Here is a 23,110-nt window from a genome sequence, read left to right as displayed (position 1 = left end):
TTGCCCCTTTGGAGACCCTGCTGTTTGGAAGCCTGTTACTTTGTGCATTAATGAAGCATTTTTTCTTCTACGATGGCAGCACTGCTCTGGGACTGTTAATCAAATACTGTGAAGGAGTGCTCATGCACAGTACTGCTTCTGAGTCCCAAAAACCTAGTTGTAGGTAAAACAGAAAGCAAGAATGCAAATCCACTTAACTCAGATGTAGTGTAAAGATAGATTTTTAGAATTTAAAAAATAATAATAATGAAGGAAAAGATAGCATTTAGGGGAAGGAACTATTACCAAGAGAACAATTTTCATTTTCATATAGATTAGCTTTGTGGACAGTTCTGTAGCTTTATGTATGAAATGAAATTAATCCATCCAAGATGCATACTCAGCCTGTTTACACAAATAAAATAAGGCACCAAATCACAATTAGACAACGGGAAACAACATGTGTGTTGCAAGCTGGCTGAGACTGAGTTAAATTTTAAATGATGGCCATCTGTTTCAGATGTACATTTATCATGGTTAAAATACTTAAAAGCACAGCTTTGTGATAACCCAAGATAAGAAGCCTTCGCTGGACCTGGTTCTATGTGCTTCCTCTGTCCATTTCCCTAGCCCATAAAGCTTACAGTTTTTATGCAAGGAAGCCAAAGGCCAATGAAAACGTGAGTTGATTTGATAGAGGAGCTGAAGCGCACTGAGCGGTATGTGCAGTTTTGTACGTCTATCTGGTGCTGTTTGTGTTCTGATAGCTTAGGTGCAGTATGCAGGCCTCCACAATGGTCTTCCTAAAGCTTCTGCAGGGAGCTTGTCAAAAGCTGCAGCAGGGAGACTTTTGGCAGTGTTCAGCTGCAGAGGGAGCAGTCACACAGTTAGTACTGCCCTGGAGCAGGATCCTTGGTACAAAGATCTGGAGACAGAAAATACTGCAAGAAAGGGGAAAAAAATCCCCTGAGACTATGGTGGGTAAAACAAGAAGGAAGGGCTTCCCATTAAGTGTGCAGTACTGGAAGTCCTGTTTATTTTCTGGAGAAAATCTCATGTCTGGGATAACAAGACTTGGGACGGGAGCTCTCTCAGGGGCTTCAAGTCTGGCTAAGCTTGCCTTGATATTTGATACTCCTCCTGAAGTTGCTATCATTCCCACTTCTCATCATTTTTTTGGAGCTAATCCGGAAAGCAACTACCTTTTGCTGGGATTAAACTAGCCTGATCAGTGGAGTTTTCCTCTCTTTCAGGCCTTTCATCACAAAACAAACAAACAAACAAACAAAAAAAGGTGCTTTTATTAAGCACCTGGGAGCTTTCCACGCTATTCCAAATGCTACTGGTTTCAGTGCAATTTACTTATGTTCAGAAATACCTCTAACTCCCTGGGATTTCCTACCTTAATGGTTAGTCCTGAATCAGTCAATAGAAGCAAGTCTGTAAATAATATCATTGAAAGACATAACATCTATATACGGCCATTTAGTCATCATGAAGCAAAACAAAATCAAACAAACAAATCACAGAGCACAAAAACAAACAAACAGAAAGGGTGAATGAGAAACAGCAGCAATAGCCTTACAGCACACTCTGGCAAAGCCATTAGGCTGTAAGTTCACAGGCAGTCTTGCTGAAGAGAAGCTAAGATTGCCCACTACTTTCCACCTCTGTTTTCAGAGCACCAGACATTTCCCTGAGAAGAAGCAGATCTTTTTTTCTCACTTTTTTTGGCTTGCTTTTTCTTCAAAAGCCCCTCAAGAAGAAGTCCATTCACACTGTGGGCCACAGGTACAGCTCTGGGAGACAGCTTGCTCAGAATAAGTTTATAAGCAAATTGGAAATGCAAGGATGCTGAAGGGGAAAAAAATGAACTGGTGGGATACTGGAAACCTGGCAATTTTTATGGGATTTCACTACCCAATTAAAAATAATCAATCCGTATAATGACAGTGACAAGTAGCAATTTGTTGTAATGGAGCACAGAGCAGGTACATAGGGAGCAGGTTCCCTATGGCAATAGTACTCCAACACGGTGCTCTTGAAATGGGGCCAGCAATACTGAAAACTCCATTTGACCTGATTTTCAAAATGTTTGTGCATCAAAAAGTGTTCCTGACATAAACAGGAACTGCAAGTGTCAGCATCTTTGGAAAATAAGACTTCAACAAGTGCTTGTAAGCTGTGACAAGACACAGCCTGCTGGTGCTCAAGTTTATTTACAATCTGTTTCAGTCAATAGAATTCTGCTTCTAATGAGATTCCATTCCATAAGCCAGACCATTTCCTAAGAACACTCAAGGAAAGACCTGTAAAATGAGATGATGATCTCAAAAGGTTTTTTGTTAAGATATTGTGACCTTGACAGCTATGAAGTAAACAAAGCTGTTGGTATGACTGTAAGCAGAGATTTTGAAGTGAGACACACAGGTTACCTGGAAGAGAAGAATTTCTGTCCTTAATGACATGTATTCATACTATTATTTTTTCGTGTTCTATGGAGTTAAACTAATACGTGTTCTGTTTTTATGCTGTTAAGTGATCTCGTTATGCCATCATGAAACAAAAGCCTTTTCTTCCAGCTGGATTCTCAGAAGAGCTTGCTGCTCAGGTGCTAAGTCTGACTTACACAGAATTCTGTTTTAGTGTTCTCTTTAATTGAGCTGCTGCTATTGGCGATGCCTCCCCACTTAGCATTGCAGTCAGGCTTCTCAGCACACCCCTAGTATGTTTGCAGTGCTAATGGGCAGCAATTATCTCTGTGCATGCTGACTTACATGCTTCTTTGAATGTGGCATTATAAAGTGGCTCTCTGATGTAACACATGGTAAACAAGATACTTAAAATGTTGTTGAGTACTTAACTGCTCTATATGCTATTGCTTATTTAAAGCTTTCAACACAGTTCAGCACAAATAAATTCCTGAGCAGGATAGTTGCAGTATACAGTACTCACTTGAGTTTTCAGCCATGCTCCTTGGCCTTGGGCATCCTTACCACCTGGAGCCCAGGTGCTAGCACACAGCTGCTTTGTTAGCAGAGAACATCCTCAAAACCGTTAGGAGAGAAGCACTGGCACATATGGGAAGAATGACACTGAGTTGAGTCAGTGAAACCAAGTAGGAAGGGCTTTTGCCACAGTCATCAGCCTTTCTTGCCCTCTGTTCTCAGTACATGTATAGAATCATAGAATCACAGAATAGCTTGGGTTGTTAAGAATCTTAAAGACCATTTCATTCCAACTCTCCTGCCATAGGCTGTGCAGGGCCCCATCCAACCTGGCCTTGAACTCCTCCAGGGATGGGCATCCCCAGCTTCTCTGGGCAGCCTATACCACTGCCTCACCATCCTCTGAGTAAAAAACTTCATTCTAGCATCTAACCTAAGTTTCCCTTCTTTTAGTTTAAAATGGTTCCCTCTTGTTCTATCACTACACTCCCTGATAAAGAGTCCCTACTCAGCTTTGCTGTAGGCTCCCTTTAAGTACTGAAAGGCTGTAAGAATATCTCTCCTGATCCCCCTCTTCTCCAGGCTGAACAAGCCCAAATCCCTCAGCCTGTCATCACAGGAGAGGTGGTCCAGCCCTTTGATCATCTTTATGCTCTCCTCTGGACCCACTCCACATCTTCCTTGTGTTGGGAGCCCCTGGCCTGGGTGCAGTCCTCCAAATGGGGCCCCTCAAGGGAAGGGAAGAGTAGAGGGAGACAACCACCTTCCTCTCCCTGTTGGCCACCCCTCTTCTGATGCAGCCCAGGATACAGTTGGCCTTTTGCACTGCAAGAGTACACTGCTGGCTCTTGTCTAGCTTTTCATGTACCAGAACTGTAAAGTCCTTCTCTGCAGGGCTGCTCTCTATCCACTCATTTTCTAGCCTGCATTTATGCTTGGGATTGCTCCGGCCAAGGCACAGGGCCTTGCACTTGCCCTTGTTGAATTTCATGCACTGGCTCATCTCTCAAGCCTATCCAGTTCCCTTTGGACAGAATCCCTTCCACCCAGCAAGTTGACCATGCCACTCGGCTTGGTGTTGTCCATGAACTTGCTGAGGGTACATTCAATCCCATTGTACTGATGAAGATGTTAAATTGTCACTGACGAAGATGTTAAGTTGTACTGGTCCCAATATAAACCCCTGAAGAACACCATTTGTCAGTGGTGTCCACTTGGACATTGAGCCACTGAGACCGCAACTCTCTGAGTGCAACCGTTCAGCCAATTCCTAATCCACCGAGTGGTCCTTCTATCAAATCCTTGTTCTTCCAATTTAGAGACAAGGATGTTGTGCAGAACAGCGTCAATGCTTTGCACAAGTCGAGGTATATCATCATGCCATGCAGGCATGTTGTAAGCTCACAAAAGCAGGGCAACTGGTGGAAAGATTCCTCTCTAGTCCCAGTCTTGATCTCATAGCACTGTTTGTCCATGATTAAAGACTCTGCTCTGAGACTTTGTCATTACCAGAGGACGTGGAGAGCTGGCTGCTTTTTGCAATGAATTTCTTTGCTTTTGCTCATCCTGGGAGATGGACAGAGCCATGCCAGTGGAATCTCTCTGGAAAGCACTCCCTTCCCTCTAAGCTGATGCCCAGGCAGAAATGGGGCACTGCTCCCCACCTCAGCCTCCTGGTTTGGCAGCACAGCCCACCCTCCTCATCCTCATGAGGAGAAGGGTGGAGGCTCTGTCCAGAAGCCTGTGAGCTGAATGTACAAGGGGAGACTGCCTCAGCTGATGCCAGAGAAGCTTTGACAGGGCTGGACTGTAGTCATGACTGAAATGTGGCAAGACATGGAACACAGTATTACAGCTTTCCACTCCTCACTGCTTCAGCATATGTAGCAGCATCAAAAGTGTGTGACTGGTTGTACAGTTGCAAGCATGCTGTCAGGTGAAGTCATAAGAGACTTTGCAGTTGATATTCAGCACAAGCTGAGTTACCTCAGCTCCAGGCAACCCAGCTGCAAACAATCTCAGCATGAGTGATGTCTGACTTGCATGGGCTGTGGGATCACTTGGTGGGGCCACATGGTATATGGTCCTGCTTTTAGCTGGTGTGAACAAGGTTGTGCAGAGACTGGGGTCAGCTCCACCGTGATGCACCCCAAGAGGTTTTTGAGCAGCCCAGAGTCCTGCAGTTCAGCAGAGGCAGCGCTGCAGCGACAGTTTGGCTAAAGCCCATGGTGAAATTGCTCCTCAGCTCCGTACTTGCTGCCAAAGGATGTGTAGTGTAGGCATATATCCTACAGCATACAAGCACGAGTATCAAGCAACAGGCAGTGCTGCAAACACAGGTTAATCAATTCCTTATTGTTCTGTGGTCCCTTTCATCTCTGGTGACAGTTAACAACAATAACAACAAAAAGAATGACACTTTAAAAGTAGTTCTACTATGTGGACATATGGTTGCAATTACTTTCGTTATGGACAGGTCTATTATTTTTCTTTCCTTACATCTCCTCTATGCTACGGGAAGCATAACATTTTTCAAATGTCTTGCTTCATTATTATTGGAAGTAAACTTTCAAAATGCAGAGTTTGTTTAACATGGGTTCCTCAGCCCATCCTGAGAGTCACCTTTAAGAACTTGGCTGGAACAAGCCTGAATGAGCTGAAATCTCCAACAGTCACAGACTGTTCCTTGCCCCTCCATGTTAATTCTTTATTGCTTTCCATTATTTTAACCTCCTGTGTGTTTTTATTCCCTTTCTCTTCTCCCAGTTCTTCTCCCCAAGCCCAGTCTCCTTTCACCTTCTGCCACTTGTATTTTCTCTGGTCCCATTCCTCTTCTGCCCGTAGCTTTCCTACCAGTTCTCATGCCATTGTTGATGATGCTTTGCTCCATGTGTCCCTCTGCTGCCACCCTACATTTTCTTCCATTTCCCAGCATCTCATTTTCCTGCCAGGGGCCTGAAGTCACCCTCTCTCCTTATTTGCCCTCTTCTGTTTTTCATGATTTCCTGGATCACTAGCTTTTCCCCATTCCTCTGCCCACTTCACTGACTCCCTTCACCCCAGCCCTCCCCTCTCTCACTTGGTCACCACAGAGCCCCTCCCCAGCCCTCCATGCTCCCACACCAGCTCAAGCTGCGGTCACACTGGCTCCACTGGGGCTTGGGATGCACTGTGGCTGCACCAGTGCTGGAGCTGGGACGGGTGGCTGCAGGCTCCGCGCTGCTCTGGCTCCAAGAGACTTGTTTATAATGAAAACAATCCTGCTGGATTAGGGGAAGCTGCCTCTTCCAAAAAACACATTGGAATTCAATATTAGATGTGGAGAAGTGGCCAAAGTAACATGACCCGTGAAATACCTTTGAACTTTTGAGTTTCTGGCATGACAGCAGAGGGCACAGTATTGTGTCCAGCCACTGGAACAGTCCTACTTTCATGGCTGAAACTACTCTTGTGGTAACCACACGATCCCGTGTTACAGCAGAGAGTTTTGGAATGTGATACAAATGGTAATTAATTAGTTGTCAGAACACTGTGAGAGGACAAAAGTTGTTCTTTTTCCCTCAAACACAAGGATCCAGACCAGGCATGGGGTGACATAGTGTTTCCAGTGCCACTTGTTGTCTTCATTCTCACATCCACTTGGTACAAGAAAAATAGTCCAGTGGGCTGGCATGTAACTTGGTATCCAATCTTATTTTGTTTTGTTATATAACTTTGCCAAATAATTGTTGTCCTTGTGAGTTTCAGGGATGTTTTTTGGCCACTGAATATCCAATACTGGCAATCCTCAGCCTGCACATATATTAATGTTTCAGGCCAGTGCAAATTGTTTTGCTGCAGTTCAAAAGCACTCCCAGGAACTAGGTAAGCAGCCTTCTTTGAGACAGAGGCAAGCCAGTGGGTGTACAGCAAGAAGGGCATGCAGAGCTGTATGTGGGCTTAGGGAGGTCGCAGCTGGAAATGGCACTTTCCTGATAGACGGAAACATAGTGGAAAGAAACAAGAAAACAAAAAATGTAGTTGAAGGGAACAGAATTGTAGCAGACATGAATAGATAAGGAAACCAAACATATACACTGTAGAACAGAAGCAAGTACATGGCACTCATTTCAGCATCACCCTGTGACGCTGCAGGGCCAAGCCGTGTGTAGACTGTGGGTTTGTTGCATTAGTGTGAATGTTCACTCTATGAGTGAGAGGAAGACAGGGCTGCTCACGGCTGTTCTTCTACACATCCCCTGGAGGCCTGTCTTCTAGAGTGCATTAGTCTTGACCATCTCCTTACAATTTTGTCTGTCCTAGAACGTGATTTTTGCTATAAAATTGGTATTATGGCATGAGGGATTTGACTGCAAAAACAGAGGTGTGCTCAACCCAGTGGGAACAACTACCAGCTGCTGTCAGCAAAACCTCATGAAAACAAGAGGAGCAACTAGTGCACAGCATGTTGTGGTGCTGAAATCTAACAAGTCACACGCCCAGGATGAGCACATGTGCTAAAGGTGTTGACAGCCAAAACCAAAGGAAATCCACTATGGGATTTCTGGGGAAAACCAGAAACCAGGCTTCACGGGCACAGAGCTTGCTGTCATGGCAGGCTGTGGGTGCTGAGTATGGGAAGTACCCATTCCTTCCAATTGCCCTCAGGATATCACAGGTTGTATTTGTAGAGTAAATAAGATTACACCGAAGGACACTTGATTCATGTTAATTGGTTCTTCTTCCTGGTGGAAGTGATCCTGAACATCAATGGACTGCTCCAGCTGGACAAGATATCTCTTATTTCAACACCTTCTGCCTGCTGGACATCACAAAACACTAGTAAGATCTAAGGCTAGAATCAAACTTTTCTCTGACTCTTTTCACCTCTCACAAACCAGGTAAGGAAATGCACCATTCCAGACCAAAAGGTGACTGTTGTCATCCGGGGCTGTTGCCGCAGGGTGGGAGCCCACACAGATTTAACTGCAGACTGCCACGGTTGCTGCTCTTACATACTTGCCTCCACCACTTTCTGATGACTATCAGATCCTGCACAAAAGGCATGTCAGTCCCCTGTCCTGATTTGTTTGGAGGAGAATTTGTTTTCAGTTGATAGGTTAATTTGCTGAGGCTTTAATATGCTGAACTGCTCTGCATGGGCTTCAGCTGATTCCAGATCCATTGCAGCAAGAAGACAGACATAGCTGGGAAGGGGCAAGTGAAGGGAAATGGGCAGAGATGCTGGGACAGCCAGCAATTGGTCTCTCAAGCAGCCTAAACTCATCTGTGTACCTAGGGGGTAACATTCTTCATGGCTAATGCTCATTTCTATTTTAGTCCAAAGGATAGTCCAGATAAACAAACAGTCTCCTTGAAACAAACTTTTGAATTCTCCTCCAGGTCTGACCTCTGCGAACCAGACTGGAGTTTTGTGTGCAGTTAAACAGATCTGATTTCGCACTGTCATCCAAAGGGACATGACTGGCCGCCCTGCACATTCCCAAAGCTCCCTTGAACAGCCACCAGCTGAGGCAAGAACACAGGGCAAAAGACATCGGGAAATGTTTCAGACTGGACATCAGTATTTGTTGTTACCTCAGCCAGCATGCAGCTGGACATCTCCCCAGGTCCTGCATGCCACTGGGGGCACAGTGATGCAGTTGTGAGTTGTCTGGGGCTGCGTGTGCCTGAGCTGAGCATGAGTGGTTGTGTGCGTGACCATGTCCACATGTAGATCCTTTCTCACAGACAAAAAAGAGCTTTCTGCAGAGGCATGAAAAGTGGTACACATATGATTTTTGTCTGGACTTGGCAAAGCTTCCTCATCTTGCTGCCATTAGTACATTTTTTCCTTCCAGTGGTCCAGCCCTGGAGACCACCCTGAGCTCTTCTTGGGAAATGTTTGGCAGATACAGGGGCTCGCGTGCCAATTGGATTATATTTTATAGATCAGAAGCAGTGCCTGGAACAGTGCCTGATCTCCTGGCTTCCTTCTGTAGTGACCTTCTCTTTCATTTGAGTGCTGCACACTCTGATGCTTGTCAGTCTGTCAGGGCAGCAGTGGGATAGAAATCCTCCAAGCATGAATCTGCCCTTCCCACGTGAGTTTGGGCACTACAAGCAGGCTCCAGAGGAGCAGCTTATGGCCATTCAGTGCCCTCTCTGTCCAGCAGTGGGCCAGGAGAAGCTCCTGGGTTTGGCTCACCTCAGTTAAAAGCCATAGTCAGTCTAGCTCCATTCTATAAAAAACACTGAGATCTCTTGTCATCCCTTGGAGATGATGTATGTCTTTTGGCTTGTGGCTGTGTGAAAGTTTGTATGCCTGCACAGATCCTGTCCTCACTATACAGCAATTTGGGTACTCTCTCTAACACTCTCTCATGAGGCTATAAGACACCTCTTTACACTATACAGTGCTCAAGATAAAACCAGTACCCCACACCTCGTGGAACAAATAATAGCACTAACCTTTTCACAACCACGGGCTGCTGCTATCATCAAGTCATTCCCTGGTGACACAAAAGAAAAGAGCTGTTCTTTCACGTGGATCTGCATACTGCTCAGCAAAACCTCATGGACCGCATGCAGTGAAGAGTGGGACCCACAGGACTCGGACGTGAGATTATCCAGCTGGGCTCTACCCCCTCTGTCACACCTCCTACACTTTGACCTGAGCAATGGGAATGACATGCTTTCTTTCCCCTAATAGAGACTTTGCATGTCACTGAGGAACATGGCTGCCTTTGGTGCCAGGGGACTGGTGTTCACAGCCACTGTGAGCCTTTTATACAGCCAAGAACATATAAGCTCTGTATCAACTCCATTGGTGCTTTTGCTGCCTATTTTGGTATTAATGAGAGGCAGGCCCCTCAAAATATCCCATTTAATGTATGATACCAATATAATTTCATGTTGTGTCATACCATGAAGGACGAATGAAGGGGCTAATCCTACAAAAAATACTTGGTACCTACAGAATGCTCTCAAACAGCCTTTGGTGAGTATTTATAGCAGGTACACATTGCTCCATGCTGCTCCGGGGTCTGGGGTCTGCTGCAGCTGACAGATGTGCAATCTGGAGCAAGCTATATTTGCTCATATTTAGTAAATAGCAGTTTGTTGTAGGACACCACTACTGTTTGCTACTCACTTCTAAATGCAACTCAATTTATGTGCCATAAAAATAGATAATTATTACTAACAGAATAAATTCTGCTTCCAAAGTAATTGCCACTGAAATGCAGAGCCCTCTGAGGTGAATCAGTCCAGTTGAGCTCTGCGTGGCTACTGCAGAGTGCAAGCAGGGGAGAAATAAGGAGGGCTATATCTGTACATAGTGACTTGAAAGAAATGCCACAAGTGTTTCCAGTAACACGCTTCTTATTTTGGTTTTAAGTTGTTCCTTCACTGTCACCTTCAACTTCAGTTTAGTGAAATGCTTGACTAAGTGTTTGACTTCAAGCAGTTAATCATGTGCTTATCTGCTTTACAGAATGGTGGCCCTGATTTTGGCTACCTGTATGACAGTGAGCCCCTGCAGACCTGCCCTTGGGGCTCTGTGAGGTGACTGCACACATTAACCCAAAAGGACTAGTTCAGAAGCCCTGCACGTTGCTCTTTCCCCTGGAACCCATCGTGCTGTCTCACCATCCATCTGGGCCAACGTACACCTCATTCTTGAGAGGGCAACTCTGTGTGTCCTCTTGCAGAATGCAGCCTCTGTATCAGAGGTTGTATCAGGTGACACTGCGCTGTCACCACCAGCACCCCCAGCACTGGGGACAGCAGTAGCTAAATGGAACCCTCTGTGGCATTCACAGCGAGGGGGAGGAAGAGTGTGTTGTCAGCACACGAGTTTCTCTCTGACTGTGCACACACTTGCACTGCATTAGCTTAAAGGTACTTTCCTGCTCTCGTGCCCGTTAATAGATCCCTCATTCAATTGACATCTGTTTCTCTGGGAGGTTTCTTTGCACTATATTTAAGGCAAAGTGGATCTGGCAGAACACAAGCCTTGTTTTCCACTGCAAGCCAATTTGGGAATGGCTTCTCCTGGGGCTGCATGTCCATGGAGTGACTGAAGGGAAAGCTGTGGAGCTGGGCTCGGAGCTGCTTTTGCAGGGAAAGAAGGCTCATGGAGTGCCATCTGCCTGCAAATGTTTTGGCAGTGCAAGTGCACATAACGTGTCTTCAACGTGTAGCATTTTCCATGTTGAAAATTAACATCCCTTGATAAATCCCTCCCCTCCTCCCCTAGATTTCACTCTACTTGAATGGATCCCGACAGAAGTGTTCCCTCCTTAAAAGCTAAATTCTTGGGTTGGCTTTAGTCCCTGTCGTTTTTGACAGGCATGAGTTAGTGTGCTATCAGAAATGCATGTTTAATGTTTTGCTCATGATTGAGCACTAAGGATGGAAAAGCTGTAACGACTGTTCCATGATGCAGGCACTATAAATAGAATGTATTAAAAAGGATGTTCTCTAATGCATTATGTTCTAATCAATAACAACAGCCTGACTCCAATTATATTTTATTGTGTCTGATTGAGAGAAGTACTTAGCAGTGGTGTGACTCACAGCAGTGGTTTTGTTAGGAGTCACATTCAATTAGGAATATTCCAGAATAATGGCTGTTGTTTCCTGCATTCAGGCCACATCCCATTTACAGGGCTTGTTGCAGCTCCTTGGGGGACTGCAACTGGCCCCCATGTAGAGCCCTTCTCTGAGCTCGTACTGTCCAAATGTCCAGTTGTCTTCATGAGAGCACTCCCTAAGCTCATTGAATGAAAAGATTCATACCCTAGCTGCATGCAAACCTCAACAAAGATAATAACTCTTTGTATGGGGAAGTCAAGAGACTGCAAGTGCATATGGCCCTTCGACATTTTTTAACTACAGTAAGCAGGAGAGAGAAAAACACACAAGAGAAGAGAGGAAGATGACAGGTCAGGAAAAGTAGCTGAATGTGATTGACCTGCAGGCTTCAAATGTTCAGAACAAAAGTAAATTAAATCCAAATACTGTGTGTTAACACAATGAGAACTGGACTTAGCACAAGCATGTAATTTCAACTTTCAACAATTTTCCCTTTTCAAAAATGAAGTGCTGGAAATAATTAACAGTGAGAAAAGAGCAAGTTTTATCTTTCCTTCTGTGTTCGCCTCTGTGAGAAAAGAGCATGAGCTGCCCAGATTTAAAAGCTTTAAGGAAAACCTTCAATCTTATACTGCATTATGATGGTAAGCACCATGGCAATTATTGTAACTTCCTATATCTATTTTACATAGCAGCAGTTACATCCCTGGTTTCTCCAGAGCACTTAATACTTTCTGACAGCTCATGAGGATGACTTGTAGGGAGTGGAAAAGCAGGGAAGCGGAACAAAGCAGAGCATTTGTATCTGTATGGAGGTTGCCTGCTGCAACAAATAGTGTAAAGCTCCTTTCTGTCTCCTCAAAGTGGCAAACTGGAAGACATCACTTGTGTCTTATTTGCTTTTTTTTCAACTGCTAGGAAAGGAGAGAAATAAAGAAATAGACACTGTGAGTATGAGAGAAATAGATCGCAGTCAAGACCAAAACACATGGCATCAGAAATAAAACCAGATTATTTTATCTCTTAGTTATCACCTGGTGAGTAGAAGTTCACTGCTGACAGTGAGTTACAGATGCTGGAAGCCAGGGCCTGAAAACTTCAATCAGCACATTATAGGAAAGTTTCATCACCAAATATCTTTGCTTCTGAGATACATGAGGCTGGTTTACTATTAGTCTACACCTCTAGATTAATGAGATTATGGGATGCAACTGTGTCCTGGAGAGTTCTTAATATCTGCATCCTCATTTCCAGAGAAACTGTATATTACTGGGATGGACATCTGGATGCTGCCATTCTTCAGAAGCCAAAAGTCATTTTCCCCCTGCTATGGAAAGTCCTGGTAGTACTCAAAGACCCACAACAAGGACAGACATCATGTCATACAACTACTAAGGGATGTCCAATGGTTATCCTGACATCAAACATAAATTCACATTACCAAATCACTGCTTTTTAAGGCTCTCTATCTCTAACACACCAAATAGGCAGCAGGTGTGCTAGGATCTCATGGTCAACGGGTGAGATCCTCCTCCTCCCTTTCTGGTTACACTATCCAGTTTCACAGGCAGTACTGAGGCCCATAGGCACCAAATGACCATAGCTATGTATATATCATCACCAGGGTAAATATGTAAACACACAATGTTAGGAGGAGGTCACACACAATACTTTCAATACCAGACTATAGTTAGTACCACTGCTGTGACTTACTCACTCATAAATGAGTTACTGCTGATCTCTTAAACTTACTGAGCCTATGAGATCATTTGAAAGAAGATTGATCTCATTTTGCAGTAAAGTGTCTTTTAATATTTGTCTGCACAGTTATACGAAATGCAGGGTGTAGGCTGCCTTTTGGTGTGGAAATTTACACTAGAGCATTTGGAGATGCAGTAACTATACTTATTTTAGTTATAACAGTTCCAGAGACATTTTCTCTCTGATTCTGCCTACAGCAGGAACTTTCAGCACAAGGACAACTTTTTAACTGCCCTGTCTCTCCAATTTAATGTTGTATGGTATTCATGCCCACAAGTTCTGATCAGCGTGTGCATGTGGCCAACACTATCCAGACCTGTTGGCTCCATAGATTTGTGTTTTCCATGTTAAATGCATGTCTACTAGTACTGTGATGTTTCTAATTGATTTCCCAGCATCCTACCCTCTTCCTTTTGTCTAACCTGTTTTCAAGAATATCTTTTTCTGAATCTTACATTTGGCTGAACACTAAGTAATCTCTTGTTATCTAAGATAATGGCTCATTTTTACTGAAACAAAATTACCCACTTAAAAACTTTTAAATCAAGTCAGGAATCACAGCACTGGACTGTGCTAAGCAGCAGGATTCTGTGTACTGCATTTGTGTATTTTGGCTGTTATCTTCTTTTTAAAGGGGGAGAGGGTTCTGCTTTACATAAGGAGTAATCTAGCAGCTTTGAGTGGGGTTGTATCACAAAGACCGATCTGCTTTCTACCAGTACAGGCTGAACTGGCCGCATACCTGCTCTTTCAGACAGCCTGAATTCAGGTTAATAAGTGCCACTTGCCCTGTGGCAAATAGCTCTTTTAGAAAAAGTTAAGGATGTTTTTCCTTGGCATGACACAGGACTGACCCCTCTCCACGTGTGATCTGCTACTACCAGAGGAGCTGGGGCTGGGGATGCTTCATGCCGAAGGGAGCTGGGCCAGGGGAGCTGTTGTAGCTCAGGGAACCCCTTGCGGAGCATCATCTGACACTGTGTCCCAGGGAGGGAGAGTTCAGCTCTAAGGTTGGTCTGGGGGCTTCTCTTGAGCAGCTGTGCAAGCCCAGACAGTGAATTTCTTATAAGGAAGACTTGAAGCTTTCAGCTGGGCTTTTCCCTATATAGTTTTACTGCTTGTCTGACCCTGAGGAATGTCTAGGGTTTCTACTAGTCATTGGCAAAACTCCCATGGACTTCAATGCAAGTTATATTTGTCCACAGAAAGAGACATGTCATTTAGTCTGTGTGATGGTTTTTGGTCTCTCATTAGCATTTGCTGCCCACTGCTATACAAAACAAAATGACCTGTTTCTAAAAGGAAAGATGATTCTTCTTTATGTGTGTACAGAAGTAATAAATAGACACAGCAATTTAATTGCCCCTATGTGAGTGCCTAGTGCTTCTAGAAGAATCATCATTCAGAGCCACCAAGTGAACCTGCAGGGCTCATTAGCTGTGACCCAGGTGCTAATTCATAACTAAACACTGCTGAGTTTCAGAGAGACGATTACAAAGCGACATTTGGTGGCTTAGAGTAGCTCAGGTCAGCACTTGCTCCAGCTCCACTCCATTGTGAGGACATGTTCCAGAGCATCCCCCTTAGGAAATAACTTGGTGTTGGCATAGAGAGCTACAGAAAACCTCTGACCTCTTTGCAGAAGTGCTGAAAATAGCTGATTTATACCAGAATACAAAAAGTGGGGGATGGAGAGCAGTATGAAATATGCTCTGGGTCATTTGATAATCTATCAAATTCTTATCCAAAGCATGCTGCTTATTTTGGGGGGACTGGATGGTATTAGATGCAAATCAAAGCATAATCAGACATGGCAGAATTCACCATAAAGAGTACACGAAAATTTGGAGGCACTTCCTGTAGACTGAATAAAAAAAGTTGACTAAAAAGGAACAAGACTAGAAGAACATGAAATGATCCAGATCAAGAAAGTGGATCAGGAATTCACATTTATTCTGTCTCTTACAAGAGAGAAAATGAAAGAAAAATAGTTTAAAAATATACACATTTTCAACATGTGCATAAACAATCTATGTTGTCCTTAAAGTAAGCACTCCTGAGAAAGAAATGCAGGTTAGCTGTGATTAAAGCTGAAAGCAATTTCAAGAGCTGTAACAATAGGAGTAGACAGGTTCCAAGTCCCAGTCTTTGTTGGTGAGGATGGCTAGATGTGTCTGTAATGGTGGATGTGAAAGGTATGGGTTCAGTTTCCTTCTCTACCCTGCAATTTCAGATTGGCTAGGGAGGGAGCAAAGACAATAGAGGGCCAGATGCTGAAACTTGGTTTGAAAACCAAACTCCCATGAGGAGTCTTTGGAATTACACAAGTCAGTGCCTTTAAAACATGGGTCTCTCTGTGCCTCTGCTTTCCAGCTACAAAGTGGAAACAATGGCATTGTACTCCATCCAAAAAATACAGAAGGGGCTATCCATCAGTGCTTAGAGAGTGCACAGATACATGTTCACAGGACCAGGAAAATTTGAAACATTACTTCACATTTAACTCAAGTTCCTACTTCTGTGTGTTTTCTGCTTGTTTACTTTTTTCTTGTTGCCCCAAAGTATACATTACTGCTGACAACCAGCAAGGCAGGCAGGGCTCACACTGCAGTGGTCCTGCTCCTGGAGGGGAGGTTATTTTAGTGTCATAGAGGTAAGAGAGCTCATTGTCTCCTGCCAGTGACTCAGCATCACTCTCCCCTTTCTCTGTTCTTTAAATGTTCAGTGATATCCACACCTTTTCTCCAGAATAGACTTTCAATGAAAAAGCATCAGAAAAGATAAGAAATGTGAACTCAGCATGAATCTCGGAACCAACTGTTGGCAACACTGCCCCTTTGCTTGTTTTCCATACACAGGTTACAGTGCTGAAACTACAGGTCTCAGCATGCAGCATCACATCTTCCTCTAAACAGAATAGAGGCTGCATAGGAATTGGACAACGTGGTAACAAGATATCTGTACTTATGACTGTGTGTGCAAATGTTTAGAGATTTGGTGTTGCCATGTTGCTGCCCACAGGAAGCTGTATTTGAGGTATCTAATACAGCAAAGTTCGAAGGCCAGCAGGTCCAAAGCACCTGGCAGTCCCTGGAGCCCCACCAGGGGAAATAAAAGGGGTTGCTGTGGTTTTTGGCTGCATTCTGCACAGAACTGGTATATAAAGCACTCAGCAAATATCAGAAGATGGACTTCGGCATCACATCTGACCATGCCTGAATAATCAGGTCAGTCTTATTTGTTACTGTTCCAATCTCTCCTACAGATACTAGCTTCCTTGTTTTATTCTGGTTCATGCAGGCCCTGCAACCATCTGCAATTTGGCAGCTTCTACAGAGTTAGAAAATGTCAGCAGGAGAGGGAAAGGGTTACTATAGAGAAGGAAAAAGACAGAAACTTTCCAGCCAACATCTTGCCTTCCTTTTCAGAGTGCTTTGTGTGAGCTCTGCTGGCAGCACCTACCACTTCTTTCTTTCATTACAACATTTGATTGTGCAAGCTGTGGCTGCCACTGCTTGATTAAAGATGTGCTTTTAACTAAGAGTGCAACTAAATGTGAGTCGTATGGATCCAAGCCCTTAATCAGAGGCAGGAGAATAAAGAATCACAGATTTGGAATCTACTGCCTGGAATCAGTTAATGCAGACAGTCAGAGACCAGCTCAGTTTTGACTCCAGTGTGCCTTATATGGTAGACTCAGCAATATTTTAATAATTTTATCCATTGGCTTGGTAATAAAAAGCTTCTTTGATGACATCCTGTGAGATGCTTAGTTGGCCTTTTGCATGTCCACAGCATTTTTCCAGAACTAGAACTAACACTCAGCAAATATTGCCAGTTAATTTGGAAGCATTTGTTAGTTGAAGAGTTCTCTTTGCATCTGTTCAGGCCGTTTCTCCATGCTCCTTTCCTTATCGTTCTCCCAAATTCAGTGATAGGAAATATGAGGTGAAAATTGATCTTAAACACACAGGGCATGATCCAAGCTAGAAAAGACTTTGAATGATTTCAGTGGATTTTGGATTTGTTGTAATACTTTCTGCACTGAAAAGGAGTTCCCATTGTCTCTCTGCTGTGTCTACAGTGACTAACACAATCTAAACAGACATGCCAGCCAAAGAAAGCATTATTACAACCACTATTTTGTAGAAGGGGAATGAAAGTCCAGACCTTCAAAATTATGCAAGTGCTTCACTCACTCCTTCAGAAATAAACAAGCATCAAATTCCTTTGATAAGTTGACCCACTTGTTCCAGCAAGATTTGCTCATTTGTCCCTTGGTTCCCCCAAAAAACCTGAGCAGAGATCTTCACAGTCCCATGCTCCATCTTGCTGCTGTTTCTGTTCTTTGGATTAAGACTAACAAGAACAGGAATCTAACAGTGAGTGCAGTGATTAGGCCCAAAATATAAGTATGTGGATGAATCTCTGTGGATGTTCCATTTTAAAAACAAACCCTTTAAGTTGTGAATACAGAAGTACAGAATTACTTACTCACTGTTGCACATTTCCTAGCTAGAGTAAGCTAGACAAAGTTTGCATTGCTAGACTGTGCAAATTAGACTAATCTGAGCAAATTCAACATTGAGGAAAAAAATAAAAAAATTACGCAATCTGAACAAATTAAGACCAAACCAGAGATGTGAATTTGAAAACTATGTTCCTGTCCAACTTTGGATACATTCAGTAAAGAGACAGCTTACTTTTGACCTCTCTGCACCAAATGAATTGACTGACCCTAATCATCTTGAATTTGGGAAACCTTCAATTTTATTCCAAGTATTCTTAACATGGCCTATGTTTCTCCAAATCATAAAATGTAGGCAGAGAAAAATATGAACACACTCAAACTGGCCCTATAGATATAGCAGCAAACCTACTGTGTTTGAACAGAATATCACAAGAAAGGAGTAGGGCTGCTTTAGCTGAAACGAATAAATGACATGGTCCAACACCCTACCCTGAAGTGTCTCAACATTTCCTTTCATTAGGATGTTGGTTGGGATCCAAGGCCAGTGTAATACCACCGTTTGTTTCAGTTTAGTTAAGATTGATTCAGTATATGTGCCCCGCTGTAGATGTTTCCACAGAGTGAACTAAAAGCAAAAGCAAGAAAGAAGCAGTAAAAAATAGATGAGTGCATATATGCATGTGTTGTGTGCATAAACGCAAAGCAAGCACTGTGAACTAGTGAGCTTTGATTTTTCTCAAATGTTACAGAGCCACAGAGATGGTGTCTCCAGTACTACACCGTCCTGGTTCTCCCAGATATACAATAATGCATACCTTCTACAAAACACAGCAGTCTAGACCAAAAGACATGTGAACTGGTGCTGAATGGCATCTCCTTGGAAAAACAGGATATCTAAGATTTAACTCCTCATAGGAGGTTGCACAAGCAGCACATTGATGAACAGATCACTGTTCTTCTGGATTTTACTCATTACTTCTATCATCGCTTTCCACTCACTATCACAGAAACAAGCTAGTCTATTTCCTAGAGCCAAGCCTCAAATGTTCAGTCAGTTCTAAAAACTTTGGGTTGATGGCAGATCACTGGCTGGAGGTTTTTAAACAGTTTTAAATTCTTCTTGGCCCTTTATACCTCTAGTTCAGCTTTTGGCTACCTTTCAATTGTGAATGAGGAATTCTTCACTTTCTGTCCAAGCTGCTGTGAAATTTTGCTGCAAAAAGAATTAAAATGGCAAAAATCCATTGATGAGTGTTCTCTTGCACAGAAGAGGCAAAAGCTTTCTGCACAGAACAAAAGCAAAAAACCCATAAAATTACTTGGCCCCAAAATAACACCCGTTGCCAGAAAAACACAAATAGACTTTTCTCTGGCTGCTCAGAGCATGGCCATGGAAACCTCTCATGCTTTACAGCTCTGGTGACCTGCAGAAGAAGAACTGGAAAATGAAGAGAAGCTTCCAGGCAGCTGCTTTCCCAAGACCCATTTCCCTTCAGCTTGGGTGTTTGAATCTTTACCTCCTCATGGAAGGAGTGGTGGTGAAGGAGTAAAACCTTCAGTGGTGGGGAGAAATTGAGGTTCACCTTCTCAGCATGGACAAGAGTGTGGTTTTGTTTGCTTAACCTTAAGATGTCAAAGTACTACAAAAGTCTCAGACCCATGCACAGGGAGACCAACACCCAACATTTTGCAGTGCCTAAGCAAAGGATTTTTCTAACTATCTCTAATTTCCAGTTTTTTCTTTCTTACAGAAAAAGAGGCAAAATCAGAATCAGAGCTGTACAGTAGGCTTACATTTGCAAGCAAAAGGTAGCATCTATAAGTACTTTCTTTTTTGTCAGTAAAAGCTTTGATTGCATTTACTTACTTAAAATAAAATGAGTCTTCAGAAACTTCTGGGTCTCATTAACCCACATGCTGTTTTTTATGTGTAAAGCATTTCAGTGCCATTTGTGTGGGGAAGAGTCTGTTTACACACAATATTGGAGACAATTTATTTGTTTGCAATATGTCTGACTATGGTACCCATCTACACAGTGTATGGTATCTTAGAGCAAAACCAGCTACACTGAACACTGCGGGGCTTCCTTGAGAGAAAAGTGCTAATGTGTCACTTTGGATGTTATCATTTGGTCCAGAGAATCCAGTGCCTATGCATATATGTATGTACAGAAGATATGACAGTATAAGAACCATCATGTGAACACATTACCTCCTTTGGTAGCAGGCTACTTTTGGTTTCAGAATTCTCCACGTGACTTCTTATCAGGAGTAGCTTAGGTAGTTCATCTACCTCTAGGTGATTTTGAAAAACCAAACTCAAACTTCCAGAACAGTCAGAATATCTTTGTGAAAACAAGAAGAAATCTGCAAAGGAACATACAATCCATAGGCACACATATATTTGTCTGTGGTGTGCTTCCATCAACAATATCCTAAGCAGCTCTCCACTACATATGATACCAGCAGAGATGACCTGCTGTAGGTATCTCAGGATGTAGATGTAAAATTCAGCACCATTTTCTGTGTCACTATGCCAACTAGCAGTATCATGTTCACAGAGTGCACATGGGAGGGCAATTTTCTTTAATAGAACTCATTTTCTGTTATGAATATGACTTGGTGAAACTACAAATTCTTTCAGCTACTGCCAACTACTTTAGGAAAATCTGATGGAACATGCTACTAAGTAGAAGTCCACTGAGACCAAATATTAAATAATGTTTTGCTTTACTGGAGTGACTGGTCAAGGAATTTTAGCTCACTCATAGGTATTAACTAGTACAGATTGCTTACCTGTATTATGCATCTGTGCAGTGTTTGCTCTCTTCCTTCTATTTTGTATTGGGAACCCATCTACTCCCTAGTAAAGGGAAACCTCTCATGCAATACAGCTCAAATGTTCGAGACTCAAAAGTAAGATGCAGGGATTTTTCCCTACAATGTCATTTTTCAGAGAACCTTGGCCACAGTGATTTTTTGGCCACACAAAAATGCATCACTAGGAGGAATCAGATTCTGGACTTTTCCACAGAAACACTGTAGATATGCACTGTAAAGACATAAAGCAGCAGCCCCCTGGATAGGAGCACTTCCTAGCACTTTTAAAAATAACCACTAACTTGTTAGTGCAACTAGTAGTTGGATTTTGTCCCCCACTTTTCCCTAGATAGTAAGGGAGGTAAGACTACATGAAATTGATCTAATTCAAATTCATGAGATGCCCTGTTCTAGAACATGTGCTACATCCTTTTTTTTTTTTTGCCCTGGATGTCCTTTGAGAAGGGCATCCAGCCAGAAAAGATCATATGACTGTAAATTTTGTACCACTCTGGTGAAAAATATCCTGTACTGAGGAACTGACTTTGCTTGTACTCTCATCAGGCTTCCTGGCACAACTGGTGGAGATGAAGTACAATCTGGCTCTGGTTGTACTCAAGCAAAATGTTGGTTTACATTCATCTTCCGGGAATCTCCATGTTTCAGCAGCATGACAGAGTGTCCCCTTGCTCAGCGCTGGAAATCCTGTGTGGGTGGAAGATCCAATCTGTTGTGCATTCAGGAATGTTCATGCTATGAGCACTATAATGTGCCTGCTGGTAAAACCAACTGCTGCCAATGCAAGGATTAATAAATGAAACCTTAGGATACTTCAGTAATCACCATACCATCAAATATGGAAAGAGGAAGGATTGGTGTTAATCTAACACACATCTCATTATCTCTTGCTACTACGAGCTCACAGAATGGGAAAAGGGTACATACAAAGTTGCTGATTGAGAAAAGAGAGCACATCACTGGAGGTTTCAGAAGATATGAAATAGGCAGAACACATGGATCTTCCATTAGAAGCAAAGAACTAGCCACAGCATTAACAAGTGTAACACTCTCCTATTTGGTTGATCTGTTTTCCTTCCGACTTTTATTTGTACACTTTCACTTTGACCTCACTGAGGGTTCAAGCTCTCCTACCCCAGGGAAAATCTGATACAGCTGATTTTAGAGTAACACAGTTAGCAAGGCACCCTTAGGTATGATCTCCCACAGCCACACAATAACAGGACGAACCACATGCATCAGGAATATACCTCTGCTGACACAAGTACTATGCAAAACAGAAAAGGTGTGTGGGCAAGGGTTAGAGGCAAAGCACATCAATCCTCATTTCAAAAAGCGAGAGCAACAAGTTTTATGTAACATATGCCACTAACAGTTGATGAAAAAATTGTATTTTCAGTGATGCAAAAAATAGATTAATGTGTAATATGTTTTTGAATGGCAATAATAATACCAGCATTTTAAAAATAGGCTGTCCCAAAACATTTTGACATCAGTACAAGTAGAAAGTCTTACGGTATGACATATACATAAAGAGCCATGTCAGCAAACAACCTTAAAATATACATTCACTGGGATCAAGGAGGGATGGAAAGGCCAATGGAGCACTGACTTAGTGCACTGAGAACAAATGCACTCTGCCCTCCAGTTTAAAGAGCATTTAAACAATCAAAGAGACTGCAACAAATTTGTTCAATAGAGAATATCAACAGTGTAACAGCTAGAGCTGTATATCACAGATTTCAAAGCCAAAGGAATTCTTTGCATAGCAACAGTGTGAGAATTGCATAAGCTCCCGCATGCTAGGAAATTTAGGCTTGGTCCAGAAATAACAAAACTCCAAGGGAAATGGCCTGCCTGCTGAGCTGCTGTAGAGCTTGCTGAGCTGCTATTGAGCCATTGGATACAAAATCCCTATTTACAGAAACAAATTCTTAAAAAAATAAAAATAAAAAAACAACACAACTGCAGAAATAAACTGGTGCTCTGAATGTTCTGGAAAATCACATTATGCTGATCACCGATTCTTCTCTATATCTAACAGCTAACTCCTTTACCAGTATGTATTATAGTCAAAGATAATTGTATTGTTGATGGAGAACATGCAATATTCATCCCTCAGCAACATCTTAAAGATACATAAAAGTCTATTACTAACACTGTAAAGGTGAAACATTTAGTGGGAATATACTCTGACTTCGAGGTGTGATGTCCAGAGGCTTAAAAGCACATTTTTTTCCTCTACTCTTTCTGCCCTTATCAGAAGCCATGAGCCAACCTGGTTTTTGAGCACTGGGGTAGCCTGCTGTGCTGTATTTGTAGGCATGGTCTGACTAAGTCAGTGTCTCTGCCCCTTCATGCTCCCCCCAGAGAGTTTGAAGTAAAGATAATGGCTCCATCTCCAAGCAAAATGGAGAACAATCCCTTCCATCAGCTAAGCAACAGCCAGCTGATTCCCCATGATATCCCCTAGCAATGACAGCTTGTAAATACGTCAGTGGGCAGCTAACTTTTTGTTTGTGAGAGGGTGTTGAGT

The sequence above is a fragment of the Gallus gallus genome, chromosome 3 (genome assembly GCF_016699485.2).
Source record: "Gallus gallus isolate bGalGal1 chromosome 3, bGalGal1.mat.broiler.GRCg7b, whole genome shotgun sequence".
Lineage (NCBI taxonomy): Eukaryota > Metazoa > Chordata > Aves > Galliformes > Phasianidae > Gallus > Gallus gallus.
This window is presented reverse-complemented; position numbering follows the sequence as displayed.